Consider the following 25,437-nt stretch of genomic DNA (forward strand, 5'->3'; position numbering starts at 1 on the left):
TGTCACGTGTGCCTACGTCACATGGCCCTATTAGCATGCGCTGGAGCGCATCGGCCATCCCGACGCGAGTTTTATTCCGTTTCCATCTCAACTCCACGTAATAGGCCTTTGATCCTTAGCCAGCCTTTGCCATATTGCAACTCCACATAATAGGACTTTGATCCTTAGCCAGCCTTTGCCATATTGCATGCGCCCTCTGCTGGATATTTACATTACTACTTCTGCTCACAATTTATTGAATTTGGTAAATTTATACACATATAAAATATATATGAAAATATAAAAAATTTGTTGAACCACCGTTATTCTCTATTGCTACTACTAAATTCTTCTTACTCCTGTTTTTATGGCTAGCAATTGACCAATACGCCACCCGATCCAAAAAATTCCTATATATACTGTATGGAGGTGACTCCCGGCTTTTCCTTCTGGTAGCCTGTACATCAATATGTGATCGTATAAACCATCACATATATTCCTAAAATACTTTTATTAGTATAAAAATAACTGTCCCAGTTTAAAACTACTGTGCATCTGGTTCATATATTTGAACCCTTAATTCATTTAGTGTCCTTTGAGGCCAAATTCCATATAGCCTCCTATTACAACATACATAATCTCATAGGTGTCCATAACGCCCTCGTTCACATGTGTACCATATTATATGGCCACCCACGGGGGAGAAACCTGTAGCCAATGTGAGCACCAATACCCTGTGCCCTTAGGGTTCTCCTATCCCCTAAGTGTCCCTTATATAGCTAGAATGGATTGTCCCCTCATTATGAGTGCAATAAGGCTACAAGATTCTCAACACCTTATAAACCCCTAAGCTTCCGTACAGCATCCCATGGTGACTTTCCAGTGTGCCTGCTACTACTCCCTACCCCAGTCTAAAATGACATGCCCTCAGAATCAATTCCCTACTACCCCTCACTGTTCTCACAGGTCATTCATTATAAAACAATTTAGATCAAATTCCATGTTCATACCCCTAGGTGTCATGGTTTTCAAATTATAGATCCACCGCCCCTCTGCTTGGGAAATATCCCGAACCAAGCTAGAACCCCTCCATTTTTCAACATGGGCCTCTATACAGGGCAGGTGATGACATTAAAGAGAACCTGAGGTGGGAATTTATTATGCTAGTGGGGCACAGAGGCTGGTTATGCACAGTAACACCAGCCTCTGTTGCCCCATGGTGTGCCTCCATGTCCCCCCTGCTCGCCGCTATAGCCCCCGTAGTGCTGGCGACACGCAGCGTGTCGTCAGCACAATATTTACCTAAGTGCTGTCCGTCAGCGCCGCTCCCCCGCCTCCTTCGCATCGGCGCTACCCGCCCGTGTCCCTTCCCTCACGCTGATTGGAGGGAAGTGACGCGGCGGGTAGCGCCGATGCGGAGGAGGAGGGGGAGCGGCGCTGACAGACAGCGCTTAGGTAAATATTGTGCTGGCGACACGCTGCGTGTCGCCAGCACTACGGGGGCTATAGCGGCGAGCAGGGGGGACATGGAGGCACACCATGGAGCAACGGAGGCTGGTCTTAGTGTGCACAACCAGCCTCTGTGCCCCACTAGCATAATAAATTCCCACCTCGGGTTCTCTTTAAGACAATGCATCACGTGCAACTCGAAAGGGGAATATGGAGTATGTGGGCCGTACCACCAGGAAATTACACAAAAGAATTGGTGAACATGTAGCCGATATCAGAAAGGGTTTGGCCACGCATAGTGTGTCAAACCATTTTCGACTATTCCATAATAGTGACCCTGCAGTTATGAAATTTATGGGTATAGAGGCTCATGTTATAAAATGGAGGGGTTCTAGCTTGGTTCGGGATATAGCTCCAGCACATGCTAATAGGGCCATGTGACGTAGGCACACGCGACCCACTGGTCCCGTTACATTCAGCGTATGGAAATTATGGTATAAAGGACGTCGGACGCTCCAGTGACGTCAGCCTCTGATGAGTCCTGACGGACGAAACGCGTAAGGCGGAGCCTGGAGTGCCTGACGTCACTGAGAGCAGACTGGGGAACGTGAGCCGGCCGAAAGCACTGTACAAGCGGAAGCGCTGCAGCGGAGACGGGACGCTGATACCGCAGTGGAGGTGACACCGCTAGGCTGATCTTAACCCTCCTGGCGGTTTGCTAAAAATCCACCAGGGGGCAGCAAATCTTTTTTTTTTAAAAATGTTTTTGTTTTTTCATGTAGCGAGACAAAGTCTCGCTACATGATAGCCGCTGCTCAGCGGCATCCCCCCAGCCCCTCCGATCGCCTCCGGCGATCGGCGATCAGGAGATCCCATTCAAAGAACGGGATCTCCTGGAGGGCTTCCCCCGTCACCATGGCGACGGGCCGGGATGACGTCACCGACGTCGTGACGTCAAAGGGGATTCCGATCCACCCCATAGAGCTGCCTGGCACTGATTGGCCAGGCAGCGCACGGGGTCTGGGGGGGGGCGGCTGCGGCGAGGTGGATCTGCGGGTAGCGGCGGCGATCGGGCACTGCACGCAGCTAGCAAAGTGCTAGCTGCGTGCAGCAAAAAAAAAATTATGCAAATCGGCCCAGCGGGGCCTGAGCGGTGCCTTCCGGCGGCATAGCCCGAGCTCAGCTCGGGCTTACCGCCAGGAAGGTTAAGCCTGATATGTGCACAATTCATCTGTATTACGTGAGTGTAAGATAGCTATCTTTTATGGTTTTACACTATGTTTGTTTTTATTGTGACTTTTAAGTGGAACTTGGATTAAACCCGTTGGAAATTCAATGCTGCTAGATCGTTGGCTGATTGATTTATGCGAGAGACCCACCTGAAAACTGAGGTGGATCACATCTGGTGAGCCTGTAATTTTAAAGGGGTCGTGTGAACAGTCGCACTGAGAGTGAAGCACGAGTGAAGCACCATTTGCACTGGGGTGTTAGCCAGTTTTGTAATATTAGCAGTAATGCACTATGTTGAGGTCTTTTCAACCCTGCAGGTTGTGCTATAAGAAGAGGAGCGCTGTCATCATATAGATATTAAGACTTTGCTGTGGACTAATGATAGCGAATACTCTGGACTCTGGTTTGATGCATAAAACTATTTAGAGGTCATATTGTTGATTCGGTGGGCGCATTCTGTATCCCTATAACACTGTTAATGAGGATTGTTAAAATCGACAAAAATGGTTGTGATAATGTCAGAAGACAGGCAATGGGTCAGCCAGATAGAGAAGTACAGGAAGAGAGTGGATGCGTCTGGGGAGTCAATAAATGACAGCAATTTGCAAGTACATAGAGAAGTACACGTGGACTGAGTAGCTCTAGAGCCACTTTCAACTACATGTGTTTACGTATGGGAATTCACAGTAAAATGCATGGTACAAAAAGGCATATGGGATAGTTTCCCCTCTGTAAAAATTCTGCATGTGTGAAATAAAATGACAGCATGCAGCATTTTTCAGGATGAGTTTGGGTTTTGCATGAAATCCGCATATAATGTATTTCAACGGAAAATGCATGTGTAGTTTGTGTATGCATTTTTCACAAGTAATACCCATGGAGATGGAGATTGCCCTATGTAGAATTGTATATTATGAAAAAAATGCAACACATTAAAAAAACACACAAAAAACTCAAGGAAGAAGGCTTGAGTTTTAACACATGCAATTTGAAAAACTGAAGTAGAAATGGGCCCTAAAGCTACAAAGGAGGGGAAAAAAACACATTCTTGTTTATTTGTTGGTCTAATAGTTTGGGCCTGCTTCCACTGAAGTCGGCGTGCATCTCCAAAGCACATGCCATCTGTCATTGTAATTAAACAACACATCCAAATCCCTATAACCCTGCAATTCACAGCTATAGGGATTCTCATGCGCGACGTGATTTTTTTGCGGCATGCCATCCGATTTTGCCCCATATGTGAATAAGACAGTATCCTATTGATTTCATAGGCTGCGTTTCCTCACATGCAAATTCGGATGGGGAAACGCAGCCAATTGCTGCTGTCAGATTCACATGCAGGTCCAAAATGGAGGAATCACCCCTAGTGAAAGAGCCCTTAGGTTGATCTATACACATTCATATGACAGTACAGCAGGAGAGGCAGTATCACAGATAGGTAGCAAAGTTTCAGCAAAGCCTATGAAGGTAAGGGAATTAGTGGGTGGAAAAATCATGGATGAGTAGAAGTCAAATGTGGTTGCCAGGGGACTACCGATAGCTGCCCTCTGTAGATCCAGCAGATGGCTGAATCAATCAGGAGTGACCATGTGACAACCAAAGAACAACACAGATGCCAGCCTACATGTTCTAAAAATGACAGTAAAATTACCATGTGGTGGCAAAGGGCAGTGACATCAGCAGTGAAAATTGTCTAGCATAGAAACAGTCTGCAAATGTGTTTCTTTAGCTGCCCAGTTCACAACCCATATGATCCATATTTAGTCTTATGCCAAAGAGAAAAACAAAGGTCTGTCTCAGCCTGCTATAATAGAATTTCAGGATACTACTTTTTGAAGAGGAGGCCAGTGAACTGCAGAGGACCTAAATTTGAATGGATAAGTGCCGGTACATATAGCAATAAAACATGTCTTCACATTTAAAAATGTATTGCTAAAAGTAAGTTATAAATGACTGATCACAGAGGGACCTATTGCTGCCAGCATAGTGCACACACATTTCCAATAGATTTCAACATGAACACAGAGGGAGAACACATGGGGGGAGACTGGCCAGGGGGCCTTCAGAAATCAAAAGTCGAAACCGCCACGCACCCTGCCGAGCCCTTTCAAGCCAGATTTTTCCATCGTGCCGGATTGATCATTTTGATTAATTTCCGGACAGAAAATGATCAAAATTACGATTGGGCAGTCATGCTGTGGTGTCGATATCTGGCAGATTTCATCATTATGCTCTGTTTAATGTTTTAGACCAAAGATGAAATTTGAGTTTTGTCCCACTTTAAGATGAATCTATTATCTTGGCATTTATCAGTCAAAATATCTTTCTCCAGACTAATTCATGGGCATTAGATAGAGTCCTAACACTACTGAGAAGTTTTCCTGCTGATAGCCTCTGAAGAATATAAAAACAATAGACATAAATTAAAATTTCTAATTAATTCCCAGTCTAGTCTAGTCATTTATTATGCTCTTTTAAATGCATTTTGACATGTGTCTTTATTTTGGAGCTTTCAAACTAATCTCCATTATCACGTCACTGTTGATAGCAGGTTTCATTGTATCTTAGTATTCTAAAGTTAGTTACATCTGATAAATTAAAACAAAAAGTCAGTTGTTTTTATAACGCTAAACAAAAACAAAATAAAAAACTCTCGTTCAGGAAAAATTTAAATATGTCAGCTTGTGATAAAAAATATAAACAGCCATTTCTGCATTACATAAATTAATTTTGATACAAATCCAGCTTGAATCTGTATCACTAAATAAACACTATAATTTGGACAGATACAGCAGGGTGCCTGAAAATTATAAAGCATTTACTTTGTTTAAAATTACCTAAAGTATTAACAGGGAATTCATATTTAATATTAGGAGAGGCTTACGGACGTGGTATCTTCAAGACATTAGTAACAGAACAAATTGCTAATACTATGATGTGCACTGAATTAGAAAACGATAGGGTGAATTCGAGATGTTCAAAATTATACTTTTCTCTCTCACTGTGGATCATTGTACAACTGGTTTAAGTTCAAATAGAACACTTTTAAACACTTCCACATTTCTCACTTCTTTACCTTCAAGTCTATTAATTTATCTGTTTCCTTAGCTGGTCATAACTTTCGTTTGGAAAAGTTATGTTCTGAGATGCTACAGACATAGCGAAAGTCTTATAATTTAAAACTGCAGATACTGTGAATTGAGCCCACTGTGAGAGTCATTGCCATGTTGCTCCACACCAGGAACTGCTGAATTACAACTAATCGGACTTACCGGTTTGCGGGGGTCTCTTATCATAAAAGCCACACTGCAGCTCTATCAGCGAGTCCTAGCCAAGATGCCGAGATATTGTTACGGAAGTCTGAAGTGCTCTGCCAAGCGCAGCATTCATTCCCTCTGGGAAGAATGCAACTCTATCTGAAGGTCTATTGTCCGACTGATGTAATGAGCCTGTAATTACTTTATACAACATTTATGAGCCTCTCACTTTGCTTAGGCCCACCTTTCATGCATAATTCTACAATTGCCTATAGATTGTGGGGTGTGCAAGGAGTAATAAGGAGAGAAAATGATGTTGAATGAATTCAATGTAATAAAACATCACAAGGTTTCATTGCCATGGAATAAAAAATAATATTTTTCATTTTCAATTTTTTTAGGCAAACCTAAAGGGAAAATAAATGGATGAGAGAAACATCATCTCTATAGTCCTAACCATAAATAGGACTTTCCTGAAATCCCACAGTCTGAGGGCTGGTGCACACCGAGCGGCTTTTTGGGCGCTTTCAGATCCGCTTGCGGCTGCGGATCTGCTTGGTCAATGTATCTCAATGGGGTGGTGCACACCAGAGCGGCAGGCGTTTTGCAGAAACGAAAAATGCCTGGGTGAGGCATTTTTTGGATTGTGGATGCGTTTCTGCCTCAATGTTAAGTATAGGAAAAACGCAAACCGCTCTGAAAAACGGCACTTCAGAGTGGTTTTGCAGGCGTTTTTGTTACAGAAGCTGTTCAGTAACAGCTTTACTGTAACAATATATGAAATCTACTATACTGAAAACCGCAGCAGCAATCCGCAAAACGCCTCATAAAAATAAAAAAAAGCGTTTAAAAATCTGCTAGCATTTTGCGGATCTGCTAGCGGGTTTTGGTGTGCACCAGCCCTTACTTTGGATCCAATTCACCTTTTCTTCCAAGTTTTCATCTGGTGTTTAAATTAACTTTTCAGCACTCTACAACTGAAAAAGTACCAAAAAGCAGGCAAAAAAGTACTATCAAAATTATTCTGAGTATGTTGTTGCTTGCTGGTGGCTTAACTACTTTACATTCCAGGACATAGATTCTACAAATCTACATCCTAATTAGTGCTGCTGTAGGTTTTAGGATGTAGAATCTACATCCTGCATTAAACACTGCCGCCCACCGCCGTGCGTGCACGTGCACCGTGTTAGGCTCTCTGCACACTGCAAATCCGTTTTGCGATTCCGATTTTCAATTCCGATTTTCCCTGAATGCAATCAACAGAAAAACGGATCAAAAAACGCAGCATGCAGTAATGATTAAAAATCGGAATCGGATGTAAAAAACGATTAAAAATCGGAATCACATGCAGTGTTGCAGGGAGCCTTAGGCCCCCTGCACACTGCATGCGATTCCAATTTTTAATCGTTTTTTACAAAAATCGCAAAATGGAATCGCAAAAAGTGAATGATTGCTGTTAGCAATAGCAACAATAATTCATAAAGTTAAAACAAAAAAGGTGACATGGTCCCGATAGGATAAAAACGGTTTTATTTTTTTATCCGCCAGTAAGTTTTAACCCTAGCCTAGCCTATTAAACTGTTGTTAACCCCTGCAATACCTATACCTGTTTATACATTTTTAATGACTGCTGCCTGTAGCGATCGGATGCGATCGCAAGGGCAAAAGTTTGGGGTTCCAATGCTCTACAGATGTATCACTCATTGCTGACATGCAGGCTGGGGAAAACAGTCCACCACATGCTCAGCAGTTAATAAAATATGGCATATGGAGTATCATTTTAGCCAGGAAGGGCCAAACAAAAATCATTTGTATGTGTTTTATAACTGTGGGAAGTGTTATGTGAAAATTAGGAAGAGTGAAAAATGAAAAAAATTGTATTTTCTGCATTTATGCCCAATTTTTCCCCATAAAATGACTATAAAATAAAGTAGTTCAGGGGGGAAAAAATATTACTCTAAGAAAGTCTAGATTGTGCTGAAGAAGAAAAACAATATACATATAACTAAGATGGTATAAGTAATTAAAAAGTTACTGCTGCAGTGTTCTCCCCGGGCTCTTTTAGACGGGTGCTTCACCCGGCTAGTTTTGGTGAGCAGCCGGCTGTCATTGGCTCGCCGCCTCCTATTCTGTACGTAGAGTTGCACAGCAGCACCGGCCCTGCATTCTCTCATCTCGCCCCATTCAGCTACTTTTTCATGTCACCCAGCTACTTTTTCATGCCATCCAGCTGGAAAAAAAATTGTGGGGAGAACACTGTGCTGTATCAAAGCGACAGCTAAATTATCAAAAATGTCAGGACCCGTGGAACGCAAACTGGTGAAAAGGCATTTTGTTGATAAGATATAAAAATATCAACTGAGGAAACTAAGGAGAAAAAGTGAATTGGATGGGGTCCTTTAGCCCATATGAAATTAACTTTTTTTTCCTGAGTTATCTCCTAGGACAGGGGTGTCAAACTCAGATACACAGAGGGACGAAATTGAATATTGGGACCAAGCTGCGGGCTAAACTCAATGTCTAGTGGGTACCTCCCTCACTAGTGTCTAGTGCCTCCCCCCTCCCCTATACAGTTCTCTGGCATTAGTGGCCCCCCTCCTCCCCTATACAGTTCCCTGGTGTCTAATGTCTTCGCTCTCCACTATACTTTTCCCTGGTGTCTAGTGGCCCCCCCTCACTCACAGTTCACTGGTGTCCATGCTTTTCCTCTCCCTACAATATATGACTTCCCTGTTGATCTAAGGCTTCACCTCTAATATAGTTTCCCTGGAGGTGTATAATGGGCCAAACACACTACAAAAGTAGGGAAGTCACTTGGGGCCAAATTTGATGGCGCTGAAGGCCAGATTTGGCCCGTGGGCCGGAGCTTGACATGTATGTCCTAGGAGAGAATTTTCTGCTACTCCTTAAATTAACTTTTCAGCATAAGACAATTGAAAAAGTACCCACAAGTTCTTGAAAAAGTACTATCACAATTATTTTGAGTATTTTCTTGCTTGCTGTTGGATTAAAATGCATTTTAAGACAAAGTGTGAAAATATCACCTAGGAGAAAACTCAAAAGAAATAGTGAATTGGATCGGGTCCTTTGTGTTACAGGATAAGCGGCTGCATCGGGGGATTCTGGGCAATTGGGGGAGGGCACCTATTCTAGCTAGCCTAGTGCTAGCTAATATGTACTGATCGCATTTCATCTAATAGTTTTCAACTGCGGGACTCCTGAGGCCATTAAAACCTCTATAGTGGCACGCCTGACACCGTGTCGGACATACCGCTCAGGAGGTTAAAAGGAAACAAATATGGCAGCCTCCACATACCCCTCACTACAATTGTCCATCAAGTCCCTTTGGCCCTTATACAATTCACTAAGTCTTCTCCTAGAAGATAATTTTTATTCTCTTTAAAATAACTTTTCAGCACTCTGCAATTGAAAAAGTACCAAAAAGTAAGTGAAAAAGTACTGTCAAAATCATTCTGAATATTCACTTGCCTGCTGGTGGCTTAAAGGACATCTGTAGTGAGAGGTATGTGGAAGCTGCCATATTTATTTCCTTTTAAGCAATACTAGTTTTCTGGCTATCCTGCTGATCCTCTGACTCTAATACTTTTAGCCATAGACCCTGAACAAGCATGCAGCAGATCAGGTGTGTCTGACATTATTGTCAGATCTGATAAGAATATCTGCATGTTTCTGGTGTTACTCAAACATTACTGCAGCTAAATAGATCAGCAGGGCTGCCAGGCAACTGGTATTGAATAAAAAGGAAATAAATATGGCAGCCTCCATATTCCTCTCAGTACAGTTGTCCTTTAAAAGGAACCTAAACTGAGAAGGACATGTATTTTTCCTTTTAAAATAATACCAGTTGCCTGACTCTCCTGCTGATCCTGTGTCTCTAATACTTTCAGCCACAGCCCCTGAATAAGCATGCAGATCAGGTGCTCTGACTGAAGTCAGACTGGATTAGCTGCATGCCTGTTTCAGGTGTGTGATTCAGCCATGGCCGTTTTTAGGGCCGTGCGGCCCGTGCCGCCGCCCTGAGCGCTGTTTGGAGGGGGGCGCTGTAATGGAGGGGGGAGCCGGAGCCGCGGGGAGGCAGCCCGACCTCTCCCTCCCTCTCCCTGGGCCGCCCTCCGTGCTCCCCCCTCCGATGCACAGTAAATAGTGCAGCAGGAAGCTCTGACCACAACTACTCACCTTCCTGTGTTCCACTCGCTGCTATCTCCTATCGGTTTAGACGCAGAGTGATACACACGCTGCTTCCTGTTTAGCTGGAAGCAGCGTGTGTATCACTCAGCGTCTATACCGACAGGAGATAGCAGCGAGTGGAACGCAGGAAGATGAGTAGTTGTGGTCAGAGCTTCCTGCTGCGCTATTTACTGTGCATCGGAGGGGGGAGCACGGAGGGCGGCCCGGGGAGAGGGAAGGAGAGGTCGGGCTGCCCTCCCCGCGGCTCTGTCTCCCCCCTCCATTATGGGGGGGGGGAACCTACCTAACTAACCTATACTGGGGGATGCTACCTAATCTAACCTATACTGGGGGACACCTACCTAATCTAACCTATGCTGGGGGGCACGTAACAAATCTAACCTATGCTGGGGGGCTGCTACCTAATCTAACCTATGCTGGGGGGCACGTAACAAATCTAACCTATGCTAGAGGGCACCTACCTAATCTAACCTATGCTGGGGGGCACGTAACAAATCTAACCTATGCTGGGGGGCAGCTACCTAATCTAACCTATACTGGGGGGAGGGGGGGCACCTGCCTAACTAACCTATACTGGGGGATGCTACCTAATCTAACCTATACTGGGGGACACCTACCTAATCTAACCTATACTGGGGGACACCTACCTAATCTAACCTATACTGGGGGACACCTACCTAATCTAACCTATGCTGGGGGGCACCTACCTAATCTAACCTATTCTGGGGGGCACGTACCTAATCTAACCTATGCTGGGGGGCAGCTACCTAATCTAACCTATACAGGGGGGGGGGCACCTACCTATCTAACCTATACTGGGGGGTACCTACCTATCTAACCTGTATTAAGGCACCTACCTACCTACCTAGCTAGCCTATACAAGTGGGAACTATACTGGCTACCTATATTGCAGGCACCTACCTAACTAACCTATACTGGGGGCACCTACCTATCTAACCTATGCTGGGGGCAACTATTCTGGCTACCTATATTAGGGGCACCCACCTAGCTAACCTGTAGTGGGGCACCTGCCTATCTAACCTATACTGGAGGCGACTATACTGGCTACCTATACTAGAGGCACCTACCTGGCTAACCTATACTGGGGCAACTATACTGGCTCACCTATGCCTGGCTACCTATACTGGGGGGATCTATAGCTGGCTGCCTATACTGGGGTACCTATTCTTGGCTACCCATACTGGGGGGACCTATACTGAGTGCAACTAGACCTAGCTAACCTATACTGTGGGAACCCATACCTTGCTCGGGGGGGGGGGGCACAATTTTTACACCCTCACCCTGGGTGCATTTTAGCCTAGAAACTGCACTGGATTCAGCCACTGTTGCAGCAAAGAGATCAGCAGGAGGGTCAGGCAACTGGTGTTGTTTAAAAGGAAACATTCTTATCCTTCTCAGTTTCGGTTAACTTTAAAAGTAACCTAAACTGAGAAGGAGATGGATTTTTCCTATTAAAATAATACCAGTTGCCTGACTCTCCTGCTGAACCTGTGTCTCTAATACTTTTAGCCACAGCCCTTCAACAAGCATGCAGATCAGGTGGTCTGACTGAAGTCAGACTGGATTAACTGCATGCTTGTTTCAGGTGTGAGATCCAGATACTACTGCAGCAAAAAGATCAGCAGGAGAGTCAGGCAACTGGTATTGTTTAAAAGGAAACATCCATATCCCTCTCAGTTTAGGTTCCCTTTAAAGAGAGTCTAAAGCCTAATTAAAAAAACAAACAAACAGATACTTAACTAAGGAGAGGGCTCTGGGTTGCACAGAGCCTTCACATTCTCCTCCCAGTCCCCACGTTCCCCCATAGGCTCCCCCATTAGCAGCCTACGACCCATGGGTCGCAGACTGCTCTCTTACGCTTTGGTGGGGCTTCTGAAGTGTTCGGAAACACTTGGGTTCCGTACTGAGCTTTCGTGAGCACCCTCTCTTGTGCACCGGCCCATGCGCAGTACAGAGCCACTCGTCTTCAGAAGCCAGAGTGCTTTCGAAGACACGCCGAAGTCTCCCGCAGCAGGAGGTTTGAACCGAGAAGCCAGCGGTGGAACAAGGGGACTGGGAGAAAAATGGGAAGGCTCTATAGGGCCCAGAGCCTTTCCTCTCCTTAGGTAAGTATCTGGCTTTTTTTTTTTTTATCAGACTTCAGATTCTCTTTAGGGCACTTGGGTCAGTAGAGATCATTTTGACAACTTAAGTTTGATAACCCATTTAAATGAAGGGAACACCATCACATAGACATGGCTACTTCACTGAAACGCCTCAGCACTTAATCCAACATCTTCAGCTCTGACCCACCCAATTAAAGTGAGTCTGAAGCGTACAAAAAAAAAAACAACAGATACTCACCTAAGGAGAAGGAAGGCTCTGGGTCCTTTAGAGCCTTCCCGTTCTCCTCATGGTGTCCTCGTTCCCCCACAGGCTCCTCCATTTGAATCTCCCCCCGCGGAAGCCTTCGAAAATCTTCGGAAGCATGCAGGCTCCCGAAGACTGGCGGCTCTATACTGTGCACACGCAAGTGCGCGAGAGACGGCGCTCGCGCGTGTGGAGTACAGAGAGGCCCGTCTTTGAAAGCCTGAGTGCTTCCGTGGACTTGCAAACCAGCCCAACGTGGAAGAAAGCAGTCTTCGACCGTTTAGTCAGAGGCTCCTAAGGGGGGAGCTTGCAGGGAAATGCGGACACCGTGAGGAGAACGGAAAGGCTCTATAGGACCCAGAGCCTTTCCTCTCCTTAGGAAAGTATCCGTTTGAATTTTTTTTTAGCTTCAGACTCCTTTAAAAGGCATTTTATTTATAAGTGTGAAAATATCAACAAGGAGATAAACTTTAGATAAAAATCAGAGAAGGCACCAATCTGAGAAGCACCTGTAACCTCTTCTGCTAGGGGGCGGGGCTGTAGACAGAAGCCAAACATCGGGTCACCCGGTGAATATGAAAAACTTTATTTACAGGAATAAACATTTGGCCCCCAAATAGCTGTAAAATTGCTTTGAAAAGTGATTCAAAAGCAAAAATGATGCATGTCCTGCTACTGTGATAAGCCCTAATCGCAATCGCTCTAGTGGGTTCTCTACCACTCGCTTTTATTGGCAAAATGCTTTTGGAATCGTGGGCGATTGTCTGCAATCCAGAAACAAGGCCAAAATCGCTCTAGTGAGTCTCAGGCCTAAGACTGAATGCATTAAAGGACAGGTGCGAGAAGAAGAAAAAAAAAAAAAAAAAAAAGCTTCCTCCAGCCCCTGGCAGCCTACATGTCCCTCATCGCAGCTCCGGTGTCTTGGGATACCCTCCATTGCAGATGCCGAGCTCGCCAGGTTGACATTTCCTGCATCTGCGGGATCTCGCCCACATAGTCTTGAGAGTTCTGCGCAGGTGCAGCACTTCTGTGTCTGCGCAGAATGCTCTGGTCCTTTAAAGTTAACTTAGTATCTAGAGGTCTCATCTTACAGTGCTGAGGTCCCAGATTCAATGCTATTCATGCGATTTGTATATTAGGCCTGTATTTGTAAGGGTTTCCTCCTGGCACTCCAGTCTCCTGCAGCATCCCAAAATCATACTGGTAGGATAAGTGCTTTCCTACTAAAATTACCACAGGCTGTATAGAGTATACCTAGGTTGTCAACAGATGCACATACTGTATAACCCAGGGGGTACTTTAGTTGGGCTCAGGGGATACTTGATTCTTGTAATCGTCAATCCATTGTTGTAAATTTTGAGGTAAAAAAATTATAAATCCTATATAAACAAAGCTGAATAAGCAAGTTAAAGAGGAACTCCAGTGAAAATAATTTAATATAAAAAAGGTGCTTAATTTTTACAATAATTATGTATACATGATTTAGTCAGAGTTTGCTCATTGTAAAATCTTTCCTCTCCCAGATTCACATTCTGACATGTATTACATGGTGACATTGTTACTGTGGGCAGATTATGTAGCTGTTCTGGCTTTAACAGACAGCTGTAAACAGCCATTTCCTGTGTGTGTCATTGTTACATTGTGGCAGTTTGCCCAGAGTACCGTACGGTACCAGAGCCTCTTGTGGGAGGGGTTTCAGCACAAAATCAGTCATACAGCGCCCCCTGATGGTCTGTTTGTGAAAATCATTATATTTTTCATGTAAAAGTGGGTATCAGCTACTGATTGGGATAAAGTTCAATTCTTGGTCGGAGTTTCTCTTTAAGGTACGTACGTATGTGGCGCTCTGCGGTTCCCGAGAAAACCGCTTATGCGTCATGTGAGCGATAAACGCAAGTTTCTTTGTCAAACCACCAAAATGACATTTTTGGTTTAAATCCACAGTTTTTTTTCCTTTCTCCTTCCTGGCTCTGCTAGTAAACCCTGGCTCTAATTACATAGCTTCTCTCTCCTAAGTGTGACGAGCGGGTTTCCTGGCATCCAGGACATCCAACCAGGCAGAGAGAGAGAAATCTCACACCTACACTGCGCTTCTCCAGACTGATCGGCCCTGATCTCAGCAGGGAGTCCGACACGAAGCTTTGCTGTCCGAGCTTCAAAGAAGACACAGGAGTGATCCTTATCACTCCAACTGGAGACGCCCAAAAGTTCAACAAACCTTGCAAGCTTTATTTAATAATAGGCACAGTTTTGTAATATTTATGGGGTTCCCATGTCGGGCAGAACACAGGGATGTCAGCCGGGTACGTGACTGTACAACCGTGCTTGCCCTTCAACAGGTCGTCCCACGCCTGTGGAAAGGTGGCTGGGGCATTCATCATACCACACGACATCACAATGATCGATGCGTATCCCATGTCTCCCCTCGGTGATCTGTTGGATTGGCTGGCATCCGCCAACTACCTACCGATCATGGATCGGAGCTACGGATACTGGCAGATTCCAACCGTGCCTGAAGTGCGCCTGGAATCCAAATTCACCCTGCCATTTGACTTTAACGCCTCTATGCGGATGCTTTGTGGTATGATGAATGCCCCAGCCACCCTTCAACAGGTCGTCCCACGCCTGTGTAAAGGTGGCTGGGGCATTCATCATACCACAAGACATCCGCATAGAGGCGTTAAAGTCAAATAGCAGGGTGAATTTGGATTCCAGGCGCACTTCAGGCACGGTTGGAATCTGCCAGTATCCGTAGCTCCGATCCATGATCGGTAGGTAGTTAGCGGATGCCAGCCAATCCAACAGATCACCGAGGGGAGACATGGGATACGCATCGGTCATTGTGATGTCATCCGGCCTCCTATAGTCCTCACAGAACCTGGTGGTCTGTGAGCTAGAGGATTTGCGAAGGACAGCCCTCTGTAACATCTCCTCGTACTTCCTCTTTACTTTTGCTTGCACTTCCGGGGAGGTGCTGTAGGGCAGTGTTTCTCAACATTTTATTGGTATGTACCCCTTTTAAAACCCTGTACTCACCAAGTACCCCCTAGCATAGTAAAATTATCACAAGTAACCCCTGTCAAATATATATTTAAATTGTAGTACATAATTGGTTCTAAACCATTTCCAAGCATTTACCATTGCTTTTAATTAGCTAAACAGTAATTTGGTGTTGTTTAAATAAGATTTATCATTTTCTAAACTGTAAACTTGTTGTTCTTGGTTAAGTAAATCAAGCCTGAGTACCCCTTGGAACCATCAGAAGTACCCCCTGGGGTACGCGTACCACACGTTGAGAACCTAGGCTGTAGGGGATCTACCGTAAGGGCTTGTGAGTCCCCGGGTCCCTTCTGTGAACTGCTGTATCATGCCCAGGGTTGCTGCGAAGATTTCGCTGTGGGGGCGCAGTGCGCTTCAGTAAGGCCTTCTGGGAGTACGAGAGGTGGGGGGTGTCTTTCACATCATCCGCCAATTCTCGTGTGGGAGCAATCAAGCCTGACAGGGGACCTGTGTCTTCCTGTTGTAATTGTCCGCACTCTCCTAGAACTAACTGCGTTCTGTCTGACTGGGCTTCTAACAGATCCACATGGACCGTGCTTTCACCTGGGGTGTCAGTTACATGGGGAATGGGTTCACTGGAGTATTTACCATTCTCCCTGTACACCTGTGGTGGAGCTTCCGCTGCTGGTGGCTTAGTGGTCTGGCCACTAAGCGCACACAGGTTGGAGTCGCTCTGTAGTATCCTCACGGATGTGGGACTACAAATCTCAGCCAGCTGCCGAGTAAGGTCTGAGGTCAGCTGCTGAAGATCAAACTCTCTGGGGTCAGAGCTGACAGGAATGCCTGTATGCTCTGAGCTCAGGTTACCACCAGTACTGTGCGTGTCTGTCTGCACAGGTTCACCACAATAAACATCACATTTTGGGTAAATCAAGTCAATATTGACATCGGTCTGGGGGTCAGAGATATCAGGGGAAGTCGAGACTTCTCCAGATAGTCCTGAGGCCAGACTACTGGTGACACTGAAAGCATCATTCAGCGTACCCTCACAAACATGCACAACATTATCAAAAGCATTTGCATAACATGACATGTCATTTTTAGCATGAGCGTCAAACGCCTGAAAGTCAGAATTGTCAGAGGGAATCCCTGCTGTCAGCTCTTAGTTCATGCGGCTGGCCATAGGGCATGTAATGGCCAGAACATGTACAGCATTTCCATCACAATTATCACTGACACATGCATTTTCATTAGCAATAACAGGTGCAGAAATGGATAAAAGACAGTCAGTTGCTGGTATATTTAAATCTGAGGATACCTCCCGCCCAGCGGCGTTAGATACAGTAGCAATAGCAGGTAAGGGGTTCACCTCTCCTTGTTTTCCCAAAGGCTTGTACAGTACCTGGTTGTCAGGGAGTCCTGCTGGGATCTCCTGCATATCAGCAGAAAATTTCGAATGGCACACAAGCGTGCCTAGATCAGTGCCAAGTACAGGAGGAGAGAGAATCTCAGCAACAGCCCGCTCTGGAAAACCCTACCCCCATCTGGCCTTCTCGGGACCTGGGATAACAGGGTTGTGGTGGTGGGGCTGACTCCAGTCAGGGTGAGGAGCTTTCGTGGGAATATATCTTCCTCTGTGGCGAGGTTGGAGCAGACCAAGGGGACATCTGCTTCTGGAGCACTGGAGCAGCAGATGATCTGGTCGTCCACTGGAGCACTGTGACGATTTCCGAACCGTAGAGCATCTCTAACACGCTGACAAGCAGTGCAGAGGGTGATGCAGGTGACGGATCAGGGTTGCTAGCCATCTTTGGGCTAGGGACTGTGGTTCTCTTTCTCTTGGTACAAAAGAACTGTATGTGGCCGGTCTCGCCACAAAGATTACATGTGCGAATAGCAGGTGTATCTGACTGGGATGCAGCAGTAGCAGCAGCTGCAGGTCTCAGTGGCACAAAGCTCACCGGACCAGGAGGAGCAAATGGAGTAGGCTTACCTCCTTCCAAGTCCTGGGACAGTGTTCTGTGACTGTCCAGCACCAGGGTTCTCTGGCTGTCAGGTACAGGAACCTGATGGTATGCCCTCTCAGAGGCGCGTACAGGAAAGTCTCATTCCATGCCCTCTTCCATGGCAGGAAGTTTTGCTGTGGGGGTCACGGGTAGAGGATCGCTTCTCTCCACCAAAGCACATAGTAAGGAGTGCAGATCCATTTGGGCTGGCTGGGCCAACTCCAATTCATGCTGTAGCCATAGCTGCTCTGGAGCTCGATCTGGCGCAGTCACCCTTGGTGCTCTGCTTCTAGCTGGTGCATCTTTGCTTCATGCTGGAGCAGCTCTGTCTCATGCTGGAGCTCCTTTGCCTCATGCTGGAGCCAAAGTTCTTGTACCTCCTGGTACAAGCGCAGATACTGGTCAGTCAGGTTTGCCAACCACTCCGGGGGTATCAGGATTGCAGGGAATAGAGGCATTAAGCAAGGTGGTGACAAGGATTCCATCTCTGGGGTAATGCCACCAGTTCAGCCTTGTTTGTGCCGCAAGCGGCAATGCCGTGCGATTCGCAGAGGGCTTGAAAGTCAGGAACAGACCAATTCTGGTAATCCTGAAGTGAATCAGACATTCAGAAGAGAAGAGTACAACAAAGAATAGGATATAGCAAAGAAAAAGTTAGGAAATGTAGACCAATCTATTCGCTATCAATGTGTACCATTTTGTGCCCAGAACTCCGGTTCTGCAAGACAGGATACTTAGTGACCACTGTCTTATTATTCTGGTTGCAAAGACTGAGTTTGTTAGATCTTTGCACTCTGATTTCCCAAAAGCTGGCTATGCCTGGTTTTGGGGTGTGCTATCACCCCCACTGCCAACCAAAAAAAGGGCAACCCCCAAGGTCATGTGGAACCCAGGCTTTCCCGCTGTACTGAGCCCAAGTAGCAAGTTGGTATTGCTTTATTCGTGTTCTCGTGTGAAAACAGTCGTTCAGCAATCTTCCCCGGGAAGGAGGTGTGACGCTCTGCGGTTCCCGAGAAAACCGCTTATGCGTCATGTGAGCGATAAACGCAAGTTTCTTTGCAAAACCACCAAAATGACATTTTTGGTTTAAATCCACTGTTTTTTTTCCTCTCTCCTTCCTGGCTCTAATTGCATAGCTTCTCTCACCTAAGTGTGACGAGCGGGTTTCCTGGCATCCAGGACACCCAACCAGGCAGAGAGAGAAATCTCACACCTGCATTTCTCTTCTCCAGACTGATCGGCCCTGATCTCAGCAGGGAGTCCGACACGAAGCTTTGCTGTCCTAGCTTCAAAGAAGACAAAGGAGTGATCCTTATCACTCCAACTGGAGACGCCCAAAAGTTCAACAAACCTTACAAGCTATATTTATTAATAGGCACAGTTTTGTAATATTTCTGCTGTTCCCAAGATCACAGATCCCTCAAATTCACAGAGTTTATTGGACTCCGTGTGACACTGGTTCTGAGAGGTTTCCGTACCAATCGGATCCCCAGAACTAAAGTAAGACTGTTTTAAAATAACCCTCTAATACTCCAGGGGTCTGACCCCTCAAGTTTGATATTGTTATCGATAAATTCTGACAAATTTAAACATTTTATTAGATTTAACATAACCTGTATGCTTTTGAATATTAGCACACCTATCATGATTCAGGTGTATTCCTGTGTCCATGAGAAGGGGCGGGAACATCTCATGTTCCAAAGAGGTGTGTGATCCATGCCCCTAACTCCTACTTGCTGAAGAGAGGGGTATAACTTAACGGGGCCCAGTTTATCGAGGGTCCTTCACCTTTAATCTGACGTTGAAGTAACATCAATCGACCAGCCCGCCAGGACACGGGACAAAACCGCCATTTTGGACTTCCTCCAAAGACTTGCAATTGCTGCATGGACTACCCATAACGGAATTTGAACTGTATATTAAGACATTCTGTTTCTTTTCATCTCTATTCTCTTTCTATCAAACCAATCTGTTCTGCCGGACAGGTATATCTATCTGTGGGCTAAATTAAGCTGTGTGTATGTAGTTTTAGAATAAAACAAATGATTATTTCGTTCAGTCTTCTGTCTGTTCTGGTCATCTGATTGCTGCTATAACGAACCTGTCCTCTGAAGAGTCAGTCATACTACCGCATTGTTTTATTATTTGCTTATAAATTGTTGATTTGCTAGCTAGGCTTTAAATAACCGTTTCTTCCTTCTAGGATTAGCTAGTACCCAATTTCCTGTGCGAAATCCATAACTTTAGTTTCTCGATTGGATATTCAATCGAGATTGCATCATATATGGACCCAGTAACCTTTCTTTAAATGTCACATTGCTCACAGGCTTTAAGCCTTCGGAAGTGACTATTCCCGGAACTGATGACTGGAGCATGTTGAACGTGATTGGGCTGGCTACCGTATTATGATATCGCTGGGGTCTCTTCGCCCCTATCAATTGGTGAGTTGTGGCAGTGAATTTACCCGATTTCCAGCGCGAAATCGATATTTTTAGTTTACCGATTGTATATACAACCGGGATTGTAGATGTATGGGCACCGCCAACCAATCTTAACCGTTTACTACGCACACAGTAAATTTGCCTCCAGCAGTCTCTAGTGCATGAGACCTGCATGGCAACAGTGGCCTAGTAATACGGGATTGCAGAGTGATTGTCACATTACATATTGTCGGCAGCTGCGCGATCAATCTTTATTGTCAGTCTGTTCACCGTACTTCCTGCGTATGCTAACGGGAGCAGATTAGATGGGATTGGTACGCTTTGTCGCATTAACCTTCTACCTCTGACGATCCAGAAACCGGTCTTCGTTGTCCGTCTGCACCCGTACATCCTGCGTACACTAACGGGAGCAGATTGGACGGGATCGCGGGGCTGGATTGTCACAACATACACGTTCAACAAAGTGCATGACCAACACCACGACATGACATGACCGGCAGCACGACAAACCATTTACATGTATTCTCCACATACCGAACAACTGAACAACCAACTTACTTACATACTGCGCATGCAAGTGAACTGGTGGACTGCACGACATGGCCACATTCAAAACAAGTATGTCGTTCAAACATTGTTCACATGGGGCCAACTGCACGACAGTCGTGTGAGTTGATACGCTGGCTGGATCTATCAAACCACCTGTTACCAGTTGCTCGTCTAGTGGTTTGCCACACAGACACACACCTCATTGTGGTCCAACAGCAGACAACAATCAGGTGATTTGGTTGAGCATGTGTAGGGGCCTTTAATATAAACCATTAAAAAATGGACTTGCACTAAATAGCGGTAAGTAATATTGCCATGCACAGACAGCGCACAGCAATATTACCATTACTACCAGCAGCATGTACCTAGAGAAACGCTAGTAGTGCCAACATTGCTATGTTAACACTCGTTAGTACCACATGTTACCATAGCAACATTCCCTTTACTAAAGTATCACAGTTAGCGCTAATAGCGTAACCTGCCAGTAGTAATGGTATATAATAAGAAAGGAAGTCCTCGACTTACGAACGTCCACCGATATGAACCGCCGACCTGCCGCGATGTCGGGGACTCCCTGCCTTATCCCACTGTTTCCTCCTTCACTCCCCCTTGTGTCCCCTCTGCTGCTCTTGTATAGTAATCTGAAGTGGCAGCACTGGCTCACCTAATCCATCGGTTCCAGCGGTGATCGCAAACCGCTCATCTCATCTCTGATGATGTGATTAGCAGAAGACGTCACTAGGGGAGAGCCATGCAGGAGATGAGAGGTCTGCGATCACCGCTGGATCAGGTGAGTTAGTTTTGCCACTATTAACTATACAAAGGCAGCAGAGGGACACAGGTGGGCAGAGAGGAGGACAAATGTCCACAAAGAGGGACACAGGAGGGCAGCGAGGGGGACAAATGGCCACAAAGGGAGACACAGAAGGGCAACAAACGGCCACAAAGGGGGACACAGGAGGACAGAGGGCAAACGGCCACAGAGGGGGACAGAGGAAGACACAGAAGAGCAGGCAAGGACACAGGGGGCCAACTAGGGCACAGTAGAGGACAGACAGGGCCGGCCCGCTCATGAGGCGGGGTGAAACTTTTGATATATGCTACCCGGCGCTAGAGTTTCCTATATATGTGTATATATATATACATACACATATATATAACAGTGAGCTGCGTTGTTAGTTGAGGGATCCCCAGCACCCTCACAGTAATGGATCAAAGTAGTGTATTAAATCTAACACGCGCTTCAAGTATAAAACTAGATTCCTCTTTATTCTTCGTTTCTTATGTTAAAATCCACACATATAGAATGAAAATATAGTATCAATAGGGTAAACAAACAACCCTATATAAAACCCAAATCATCCAAGCCCATTCATTCATGTACATTCAAAACAACTATAGAAGGGCCCTTCTATCACAACCTCATTTGTCAATTCGTGTATGAAAAAACGTGTTGAAAATAGTTCAAAGTGTAATGAAAGAAAGGGATCTAAAAAACTAAAAAGGTATTGGTAGCTCTCCAGGTAATCTCATGCGGAACCTATTTCGTTCCCAACAAGCGTCTGTTTCCAAAGCTTATGAAGTTACGCTGTTCCTCCAATTAGAGAAAAGATTTCCCACTTACAGTTCTGCAGTAGGTCTATCAGGTCGGGGGATAGGTCCGCTGAGTCTCAAGATGTACTCCTTCTTATCGGTCTCACCTCCACAGACTAAGAGTCCGTCTTAATGGTGAGCCGTCTCCTCGCTGCTCTCCACGCCGTATAGTTGAGGTGCGCATACGTCACTTCCGTGTGTTCAACTCACGGGTCCGCTCGTCGCACTTCCTTCTGGCTGGTTGCAGTCTCTCTGGCTACTATGGGTGACGTCACCGCTGAAGATCTTTTGAACCTCTGTTTACAGGCAGCCGCTGCGCGCTAACACGGCGTGTCTGTAGTCCACGATCTTTGCCAAATGGTAATGAAACCTCTACGCGTTTCTGCCAATTAGCGTTGGCTTTCTTCAGGAGGGTTTACTCTGAGTCATCTGAGGCTAGCATTGTCCATCCTTCTTTTATAGTATCCATTCAACACTCCTTACTTCCTCTTGGTCGGGTTATAGGTCATAGTTCAAAGGGTAACCTCTCACAGATGTATCAATTCCTTGTATTGTTCACAGAGCAGAAATCAGCATTCCATTTTACTTGATTCAGTACATTTGTACATGGCGAGGAAAGGAACAGCGCTACTTAAACACAGATTGCATCCTTATGACTACCTGCGTGAGAGTGCCAGCCCCACTAGTGGGATAAAATACACACCCAGCATTCAAATAAAGTGACCTGTCTACCACTGGAGGAAGTCCAACTTCCTCCAGTGGTAGACAGGTCACTTTATTTGAATGCTGGGTGTGTATTTTATCCCACTAGTGGGGCTGGCACTCTCACGCAGGTAGTCATAAGGATGCAATCTGTGTTTAAGTAGCGCTGTTCCTTTCCTCGCCATGTACAAATGTACTGAATCAAGTAAAATGGAATGCTGATTTCTGCTCTGTGAACAATACAAGGAATTGATACATCTGTGAGAGGTTACCCTTTGAACTATGACCTATAACCCGACCAAGAGGAAGTAAGGAGTGTTGAATGGATACTATAAAAGAAGGATGGACAATGCTAGCCTCAGATGACTCAGAGTAAACCCTCCTGAAGAAAGCCAACGCTAATTGGCAGAAACGCGTAGAGGTTTCATTACCATTTGGCAAAGATCGTGGACTACAGACACGCCGTGTTAGCGCGCAGCGGCTGCCTGTAAACAGAGGTTCAAAAGATCTTCAGCGGTGACGTCACCCATAGTAGCCAGAGAGACTGCAACCAGCCAGAAGGAAGTGCGACGAGCGGACCCGTGAGTTGAACACACGGAAGTGACGTATGCGCACCTCAACTATACGACGTGGAGAGCAGCGAGGAGACGGCTCACCATTAAGACGGACTCTTAGTCTGTGGAGGTGAGACCGATAAGAAGGAGTACATCTTGAGACTCAGCGGACCTATCCCCCGACCTGATAGACCTACTGCAGAACTGTAAGTGGGAAATCTTTTCTCTAATTGGAGGAACAGCGTAACTTCATAAGCTTTGGAAACAGACGCTTGTTGGGAACGAAATAGGTTCCGCATGAGATTACCTGGAGAGCTACCAATACCTTTTTAGTTTTTTAGATCCCTTTCTTTCATTACACTTTGAACTATTTTCAACACGTTTTTTCATACACGAATTGACAAATGAGTTTGTGATAGAAGGGCCCTTCTATAGTTGTTTTGAATGTACATGAATGAATGGGCTTGGATGATTTGGGTTTTATATAGGGGTGAAACTTTTGCCTCAGGCGGCAAATTTCCAGGGGCGGCACCCGCCCGTCCGTGGGTGCGGGGAGCCGGCCCGCCGAGCTGGAGGGGTAGCTGGCAGGACGGGGGTATTGGGCCAGCGGCGGGGAGGGGGGTCGGACCCCCCCCTCCCTCGCCTGGGTCCCCCGTCCTCCGCTCCCCTCCAGCCTAAATAGACGCAGCCGTATATGTAAGAGGCACGGGCGGGGAGACACTCACCTCCTCCTCGCTCCAGCGTGCGCTCCACTGACATCACTTCCTGCAACGCTGCAGGAAGTGATGTCAGTGGAGCGCATGCTGGGAAGAGGTGAGTGTCCTCCCCGCCCGTGCCTCTTACATATACGGCTGCGTCTATTTAGGCTGGAGGGGAGCGGAGGACGGGGGACCCAGGCGAGGGAGGGGGGGGTCCGACCCCCCTCCCCGCCGCTGGCCCAATACCCCCGTCCTGCCAGCTACCCCTCCAGCTCGGCGGCCCCCCAGTGCGGCCCCCCCCGAGGGGGGGGGAGGGGCGGCGGTGGCAATTTTTTAAAAAAAATTTGCCTCAGGCGGCAAAAAGTCTAGGGCCGGCCCTGAGGACAGAGGACACATGGGGGACAGAAAGGGACACAATAATTGGGGGGAGAATATTTACATGACGGTCCTAGATCATGGACGCACCAGGTTTAGTATAACTTTTTTCTGTTTTTTGCCCTCTAACCTAGGTGCGTCTAATGCTGGGCATACACGGTTCGTTTCTGCCGCTCGATCTTCCCGTTTCGCCGCTCGATTCTGCAGTAAATTCTTTTATCTTCTGCTCATTTTTCTTATCTCTTTCCATTCACTTCTATCACAAATTGAGCGGCAAAACGATCGAGCAGGAGATCGGACATGTTGGAAATTATCGAGCCATCTATCTGGCTCAAAAACGGACCGTGTATTCCCAATTTCCCAGCATTATAGTCCGGAGTATCTTATATTACAAAAAATACGGCATATACAATCATCTAACGTGCTGTGGCCTCAGGGAGACAAGAATACTTGAGACAATGTTACCCACAATAGTGATACTTATAATTGTATAGAAACAGAAACACTGTATAAGACTATGACTATTGTAGGGTCGTTTATTAAATTATGAGCTCCTTTGAGGGACAGTAGTGAATTGCTTGCTGCACTCTTTACAGTGCTGAGGAAGATGTCAGTTCTATATAAATTCATAATAATATTAGTAAGCATGTAAGCAAGACATGCTGAGAACTGCAGTGAAACTGAAAACACAGCCCCGCAGTATGAAAATCTTTTCCCCAGAAGAACTCCTCCTCCGGTGACACGCGCTGCCCATTCAAGTCAATGGGATGTAGCGCAGCCCTAATAATCAATAACCAATCACAGCGCGCGGCTGGGATCGATGAGAGAAACGACAGAGAAGAGAAAGATCTGATGGCGCTGCCTACCTCTGCCGCGATAGTCAGTTCTATGGACAGCGCCCCGGCTTCCGGTTTATGTTTGCCCCGGCGCGGTTGTTCCCAAACCGAGAGACAGTGACACACACTACTCTGAATCTCGGCAAAGTCCCGCCCCTCCTCTCCGTGGCAAGCTGAGGCCGCACGCTG

At 46.1% G+C, this 25,437-nt stretch overlaps 1 protein-coding gene across 2 annotated transcripts in view; it reads right to left on the minus strand.

Moving 5' to 3' along the window:
• Positions 1-25,437, minus strand: part of WDPCP (WD repeat containing planar cell polarity effector) — a 541,772-nt gene extending 516,335 nt beyond the window's left edge. For both annotated transcript variants that reach the window (XM_068232353.1, XM_068232349.1), the window contains exon 1: positions 25,279-25,437. The gene's annotated coding sequence lies outside the window, so the exon portion shown is untranslated. The remainder of the gene's footprint in view (positions 1-25,278) is intronic.

Source organism: Hyperolius riggenbachi, chromosome 4 (assembly GCF_040937935.1).
Source record: "Hyperolius riggenbachi isolate aHypRig1 chromosome 4, aHypRig1.pri, whole genome shotgun sequence".
NCBI classification, from domain to species: Eukaryota; Metazoa; Chordata; class Amphibia; order Anura; family Hyperoliidae; genus Hyperolius; species Hyperolius riggenbachi.